Genomic DNA, 7,975 nt, shown 5'->3' on the forward strand with positions numbered 1-7,975 from the left:
ATTTCTTAAAATGTATCGTTTGAGAGATATGGACTCACTACTCCCCATGTGCTGTTTAGCTATATAACCTATTGCCCTTGGTAATGGCCCACCAGGCATCCACTTTCTTGGGTCACTCATGCTCAGTTCAAGCTTACTAATGGATACCATCTAAGCTTGTACAGTGAGTAAAAAAAAAAATTAGAGACATTTTATTTATTGAAATAAAAACACCCCCATACCCCTTGTTGGCAATTTTATTTAGAAAAAATGCCAGTCCTTCACGTGGTCAATAAATCCGACATAGTCTTCAGGATAATAGTATCTGAAAAAGAGAGAGGGGGAAAAAGTTAGTGAATGGAGCGCGCTCTTCCCTGCTGTGTACTGCAGGTGGGAACTAGACTTGCAAGTTCAGGTCCTGTCTGCAGTATGCAAGCGTATATATGCTAGCCACCATGGCTACCACAGCAGGGAAGGGCTCCTGCAATGTGCTGAAAAGCTGTGTTCCAACATTGCATTTTTAACTCATTAGTAACACAGCCTTACACTCACCCTTCCACTGTCCTGACTGTATGTCATCTTCCTCTGCACTGCAGTCTTAGGTGATCATGTGGCCATCTCTTGAGGCTGCAGTGCAGCAGAAGACATTAACAGGTGTGTGTAGTGGTGCTGAGTCTCCCCTTCTCTCATTTTGACAGATATTCTACTGCTTTACAGTAAGCAACAATCTGTATAGATTACTGCTTACTGTCTGTCCCCCCCAGGTGGCTAAGTGATGATACCCCCTGGGGGACAGAGAGTAAGCAGCAATTTGTATAGGTTGCAGCTGTCTCCCACTCACTGTGCAAGGGAGTTGGTCCCCAGAATCTTGCCCAGTCTGACACCCCCAGAAAACATCCACCCCAAGAACAACTCCCTCCCGCATGCTGGGGAAAATGCCATGTTATCGAAGAGCAGGCTTAATAGTCAAATATGTCAAATGTGTGTGTGTGATTAATTGGAAGAATCCATGGGAGCGACTGCAGTGCAATGTGAGAGAGCTCACTCTCCATCCTGACCGTTTGTCTTGGTATTGTGAATCTACTAGCCTCAGAAGAACCGAGCATATGATAAAGAGACCGATCCCGTCTAGAAATGTGTAATGCTGAGCCTTTTATATATGCTTTTATTATTTTAATAAAGTAGTTTTTTATACTTCATCTGTTGGGAGTTGTTGCGTCTGTTAATCCTGCTGGAATTGGGAGAGGAGGACTGCATCTTGTTACAGCCCTGGCATTGGTTTGCAGGAAGGCTGCACACTGGTTCCCTTCTTGAGTATACGCATGGAGAGTTGTGCCTCGATCTTGCACGACTTAGCCAGGTGAGAGGGAACCCGGTTTCACTCCGTTACTGGAATTCTATCCATCCTATTGCATCTGGCCCTGTTCTCTTTTACTCTAGCTCAGAAGAATTAAGGCCTTATAATATAAAGAAAAATGGGGAGACCAGCTCCTCCGTCCAGTTTAGCCCACGTGAGTGTTTTTTATTTAAGGCAAGGCCGTATCTGATATACAGAGGAACTAGCCTGGATAGGACAAAGCTCCCAGAGGGTCTATGTATCCTATCTCGCAGTGCAGGTGACACTAGGGAACCTCGGACACTTAGCTTCGCTCAGGTAACCACGGCTCGGGCTTGTAACACAGGTAGAAGTAAACTTCTCACCCTCAAGTATTCTTCTCTCAAGTTGCGGCAGAGCAAAGTACTACTTTGGGTTGGGACTCCCTTAATAAACTCCTCTACGCTGCTCCACTCTACTCTACTACTCGGGAGAGAAGGGGGGAGGGAATGGGGGAGAGTACCCCAGAGCATAATACACATCATGTTAACTATGTCCTGCTATCAGAACCAGGCATATATAGATAGCTATCCCCCAAAAGACCACTGCTTGCGTCCACGAGCGAGTAGAACAAGTAGGATCCCATCTTACATAGTCAACAGGGGAACAGAAGGTAGGAACATATACCCTTGAACTATAAACTGTAAACTTGGCCCCCAAAAAGTACACCTCACGGGAGCACTCTCTCCACAGAGAGCACTCTCCGCAGGCCAGAGAGAAGACATAGTTACATGTCAGCCGACAGTCCTTTAGGTTTCAGAACGTAGGTGATCAGATGTACAGCGGCACCGTCTGTGTTAACGTCATGGTCTGGAAGCTGTGTCTGGACCTCTCTGAGCCCTTGTTTGGAGGGGTGGCAGAGATGGCCAACCTGAAACAGAGACCGACGGGAGATCCAGGGCGTCCAGGAGGCCACTCCTGGGCACCCTGCGGGAGAAGGATATCTCATACTCTTGGGGATAGATACCCCTGCCAACTTCAAGTCCACCAGGGTAACAGACTGCTTCACTTGCGTGCTGTGGCAGACTTGAAGTTGTAAGGGGTATCCCCAAGAGTATGAGATAATCTTCTCCCGCAGGGTGCCCAGGAGTGGCCGCGGGGTTCGCCACTTCGCTAGCGTGGTGCAGGAAAGATCAGTGAGCAGCTGGATCTGCGCACCATCAAAGTCAATAGTCCCAACATTGCGTGCCCTCCTTATAATCTCCTCCTTTTTCTGGAAAAAGTGAATCCAGCACACCACATCCCTAGGCCAAGCAGGATCAGAACTGGGTGGGCCTAGTGTCCTATAAGCCCTATCAATATTGTTGGGGTCAGTGGGAGATTTGGGTAGCAGCATGTTTAATATACCCAATGCAGTGTCCCAGAACACGCTGTCTGTTTCTTACTGTCAGTTTATTTTTGCTATTACAGCCATGCCTGTTCTGGAAACTATTTACACTGCAACTGTGACTATATAGTCCCTATTATTCTCAGGTTCATGTATATTGTACATGTGTTTAACTCTGTGCAGTGGTATGCAAAGGCTGAGGATCACGTGACCAAGCCCTGTAACCATGGTTCCTCCAATGGCCGTCGAGCTTTGGCCAGGGGTACCATGTGACTTCCTCTTGCCAGAGAGCCTGCTCCCTGCTCCCAAGCAAGGAGGTTGTGTTCCTGTGTGTCCCTCTTCACCTTCAGAAGAGTGTACTTGGTGCTCTGCTGTACAGATCCTGGCTGTTCAACTGCTCAAGTGCTTGGAGTATCTTCTCATCTGGGTGTCGTTCCTGTTATTCATCTCCTCATCAAATCAAGATTCATACCGCAAGTACTCTAAATCCACCCAGCATCTCTATTCCTCTCTCACTACTACTCCCATCATCCGGCACGTTTCACCTCAGCCTATGCAGCACCACCTTAGCTCTGTCTATATAAGTCTGCTATATACCCAGTTGCATCCGGAAGAGACTGTTGCTACCAGTTACCTCAGTTACAATAAAAGTGTAACCACCGCTGTTACTGAACCCTGGCATTGGTGTCCGTTTACTGGTGCCCTGACTAGGTACATCGAAGAATCGCATGCCCAGTAGCAATTATACCGCAGTATCTGCAGACCGGTCCCTCAGCTGTGCCATCCTCAGGCCCTATACTGTGACAATCCTATACCCTGCAGCTGCCTCGGTTCCTGCCCGCTCACAACACCTGCACTGCGAAGTGACCCTCACGGGTCAGGGCATCGCACCAGCAGCAGGGCAGCCGTCAAGAATTTTGGCACCCCATAAAGTCAAAGTTTCAGGGCCCCCTAATAGCAAAACCAATAATCCCCAAAACTTTTGTCTTCAGAGTGGTGTACAGGAACAGTTGCTTTGGATATGCCCCACGCCAGCCGAGTTCTGTGCATGAGCCCTATTAAATAAAATAAAAACATGATGCTTAATCTCCCAGCAGCAGCTACTTCTGCACGCCACTCCAAAAACATTAACTCTGTAGAACATTAACCCTTTAAGAATTACGGTCATTTGAATAAAAGGGGTACTCTGGCCAAAATTCATATTTAACTATTGTATTGCCCTACAAAAGTTATATAACATCTAAATATACTGTCTATATCCGCTTCTGGCTGGATAGTGCTATATTATCTTGAAAGTCTTGAACTCTATAGAAAAATGCTTTTGTCTCATCTCACTGGCTAGGATCAGGCGAGACTTGGAGACTTGCATGACTTGGTAGCAGCAGATACAGAGCCAGGGGCCATCACTATCTGCTCAGTTACCAAGTCTCGCAGACAAGAAGTTGGGCGGGGAAAAACCAAGTGACAAATAGAGCGATACATCCAGTGACTCACAGTGACTCACATCGAAGTTGTTAGTTTTTCCTTTTCTGACTCATATTCATCCCCCATGAATAGCCTCCTCAGTAGTATCCCCCATGAATAGCCCCCTCAGTAGTATCCCCCATGAATAGACCCCTCAGTAGTATCCCCCATGAATAGCCCCCTCAGTAGCCTTCCCCATGAATAGCCCCCCAGTAGCTTCCCTCATGAATAGCCCCCCCCCTGTAGCATCCTCCATGAATAGCCCCCTCAGTAGTATCCCCCATGAATAGCCCCTCTTTGGCACCCCCATGAATAGCCCCTCTTTAGTACCCCCATGAATAGCCCCCCTCAGTAGCCTCCCCCATGAATAGCCCCCCTCAGTAGCCATCCCCATGAATAGCCCCCCCCCCTCAGTAGCCTCCCTCATGAATAGCCCCCCCTCAGTAGCCTCCCCCATGAATAGCCCCCTCAGGGCCCTATTCCACCGGATGATTATCGTTCAGATTATCGTTAAATCGTTCGAATCTAAACGATAATCATTCAGTTGAAATGCAGTTAACGATTAACGACCGAACGAGAAATCGTTGATCGCTTTATAAGACCAGGACCTATTTTTTATCGTTGCTCATTCGCAAAACGTTCGCAAATCGTTTGCATTGAATAAGACGTTGTTCAGTTGTTCACAGTAGATACGAACGCAATAGCGAAGAAATAGCGAAGAAAAAAAAATCGCAAATACGATCATAAGTAACGATTATAGTTACATGGAAATGAGTGAACGTTTTCAGGTCTTTCGCAATAGCGGTCGTTTGAGATCGTTAATCGTTAACGATTATGCGGACGATAATCGTCCGGTGGAATAGGGCCCTCAGTAGCCTCTCCTATGAATAGCCCCCTCATTAGTATCCCCCATGAATATCCCCCTCATTAGTACCCCCATAAATAGCCCCCTCAGTAGTATCCCCCATGAATAGCCCCCCCTGTAGCCTCCCCCATGAATAGCCCACCCTGTAGCATCCCCAATGAACAGCGCCCTCTTTAGCATCCATGTGAGAAAAATCAAAGTAATAAAAGTATACTCACGTGGCACATCACTCCCCAGCAGCATCTCTGTCCTCCTGGAGCTCGGGCTTCTTTCTTCTCCTGGCCGCTGCTTCTCGCTCCACTGCGCCGGCGAGTATCCAGGAAGTGACGTCACAGACTTCACAAGCCGCCCCAATGGAGGACATTTTAAAGGGGCAGAGCGGCCTGAAATAGATCCGGCGGCCGTGGTCCTTTGCTGCACAGGAGAGACCATGCAGAGGTATGCGGCGGCAGTATTATAATGGGGGCAATCTCGCTGGGCCTCCCGGAGCCCTGGGCCCCAGGTGGTTGCCCAGATTGCCCTCTATAATCCGCCTATGACTATGTGGCCAACAGCGGTAGAGACAGTATATTGTAATGTTATATTAACTTTTGTGTGGCAATACAATAGTTAAATAACAATTACAGCAGGAGTATCCCTTTAACTTTTGACATGTTTGTGCAATATGTATAAATGTATGAAGTTTAGACTGGTCAGGGTCTAAACCCCCTCCAGTCGTTAGCTATAGCCAAGTAGCGTGCATAGTAGCATGGTTCACTCCCCAGCTCAGTGCACAGTCCAACTGATCACAGGAAATGGGCTCTATAGACTATAATAGAGCCCGTCTCCTATAATCAGTTGCACTTTAAGGGCCGTATTATACGGCCTGATTACTAGCCCATATACGGCTTGATAATCGTCCAGCAAGCGCTGTATATATATCTAATTATGATGTCCGTGCAGCCCTTGCCCTAGTGTAAAATGAATAAACCTTAGCACACCTGTCCATGTGTGGTGACCCGGTACGAGCCCCTAAACCTTTCTTGCACCTGAGTAAGGTAAATCCCACGGGATCAAGTGGGATGAAGTATCCACAACGTTAGTGTTTTTCCCACTAGGTGTCATTAAAGTGTGTTGTCTTCTATGCACAGCTGAAGGAGATTAAGGGTTAACTGTTATGTGTCACCTGTTGTTCTTCACCCACTCACAGGTGCAGGAGCTTTCCCTCCTTTTTGTATCCTATCTTCTGCTCTCTCTCTCCACACACACAGCCCCACCAATCACAGTCAGGGTTAGACAGACCCCTGTAGGAAGGACTTAGTTCTGGTGGGAGGATTTAGTTAGTTGTAGTCAGTCTGTAGTCTGTATTCAGTGTAAGAGGAAGCAACACAGACAAGTCTTGGCTGAAGCCAAGCCATGGCCTGGTTAAGGCAAAGTCCTCTGATAGGGACACAACTAAGCAAGCCACACTTCTTCCTTTATGAGTAACAGAACCAAGATACAGTGCTAAGCAAGTACCAAGGGGAGAGAAGCCACAAAGGGATCAACTTGTCCATGCAAGGAACCTCTCTAAACATGCAGGGCAGTTACCTCAGCAGTCAAAAGAACTGACCCCAGTGAAAAAAGTGAAAGCTACCTGTCTACGTATTCCTCTGCGCAGTGCAGGATGACTGGGAAGTCTCAGGAGTCTGCTTAGCCCAGATAACAAGGTTGGGGGCTCGTACTACCCACCTATAATGGGTAGCCCACAGCTAGGGGGCAGAAGGTCTGATTAGAGTCTATCCATGACTCAACTGTTCAAGGCAGAGCACACTTCTACATTAAAACACAGATAGCCTCGGCACTACAGCTGATGATGTGTGTAGCGTGACTATTCACTACTGGTACACCTTTTTAGATCCTGTGGTGCTCAATCATCCATGAAATTCCTTCCATACGTATACAGAAAACTTCAACAATGAGGTGAAGGATGAGGCACTCACCGGTCCGTAAATAGTTCGTAGTTTATTCGCTTAACTGGTTACATCAGGTGAATAGGACGTGGTCAGGTAAGTGAACGGGCTCGTTCTTACCTGACCGCGTCCTACTACGAACTATTTACGGACCGGTGAGTGCCTCATCCTTTACCTCGTTGTTGAAGTTTTCTGAACACTTCTACATTGGACAAGGCCCCTCAGGCAACCTCTCAACACTCTCTACTTGTCTGTACCTCAATCACTAGCACCTGAGTCACTCGCCAGATTGTGTTTTTGTATGGCACTGAACTGTTTTCCTACCACGTACTGTTGTCTTGCACGAAGTAAACCATTTTATTTTTCATTCTAAGCATTGGACTCTGGCCTATCCTTACACACTTGCACCCACACATACCTGTACACATTGGTTATTCTTTCTTGCTGTGTTGCTGTGGTGCCAAACTCTCCGGGGTGGGTCCTACACCACTTCAGGCTACTGTGACAAGTACCCAAGCGACCCTAGACCCACTCAGCTTCCACACCACTGTACCAACTGACCCGGCAGGGAGACCAGCAAAACTCTCTTTCTCAGGTTTGGGCATCACACATGCTTCCCGTGTTCTTCTAACTACTGTCTAACTACTGTCTGCAGCCGCCACTGAAACTTCTGAGCCGATCTCCAAAATGACAGGTCGCTCAGCCAATCACTGACCGAGAATGGACCACTGTAGCCAGTGATTGGCTGAGCGGCCTGTCACTTCGAAGTTCCAGTGGTGGCTGCGGACAGAAGCAAGAAGAAAAATCATCGGCCACCGGGTTTGTGTCAGTAGCGATGCATGGCCGATGATTTTTAGGCTGGAACAACTACAATCAGCCGATGATCATTTTATCAGTTGTTTGTTGACAATAATCTGCCAAATTGGCCTAATTTGGCAGAATATTGCTCTGTGTAATAGGGCCCTAAGCTGAGCCAGGGGTCTCAACACTGAGACCCTGACAGATCTTAATTTTTGACATGTTTGTTTAACATG

Source organism: Dendropsophus ebraccatus, chromosome 8 (genome assembly GCF_027789765.1).
Source record: "Dendropsophus ebraccatus isolate aDenEbr1 chromosome 8, aDenEbr1.pat, whole genome shotgun sequence".
Lineage (NCBI taxonomy): Eukaryota > Metazoa > Chordata > Amphibia > Anura > Hylidae > Dendropsophus > Dendropsophus ebraccatus.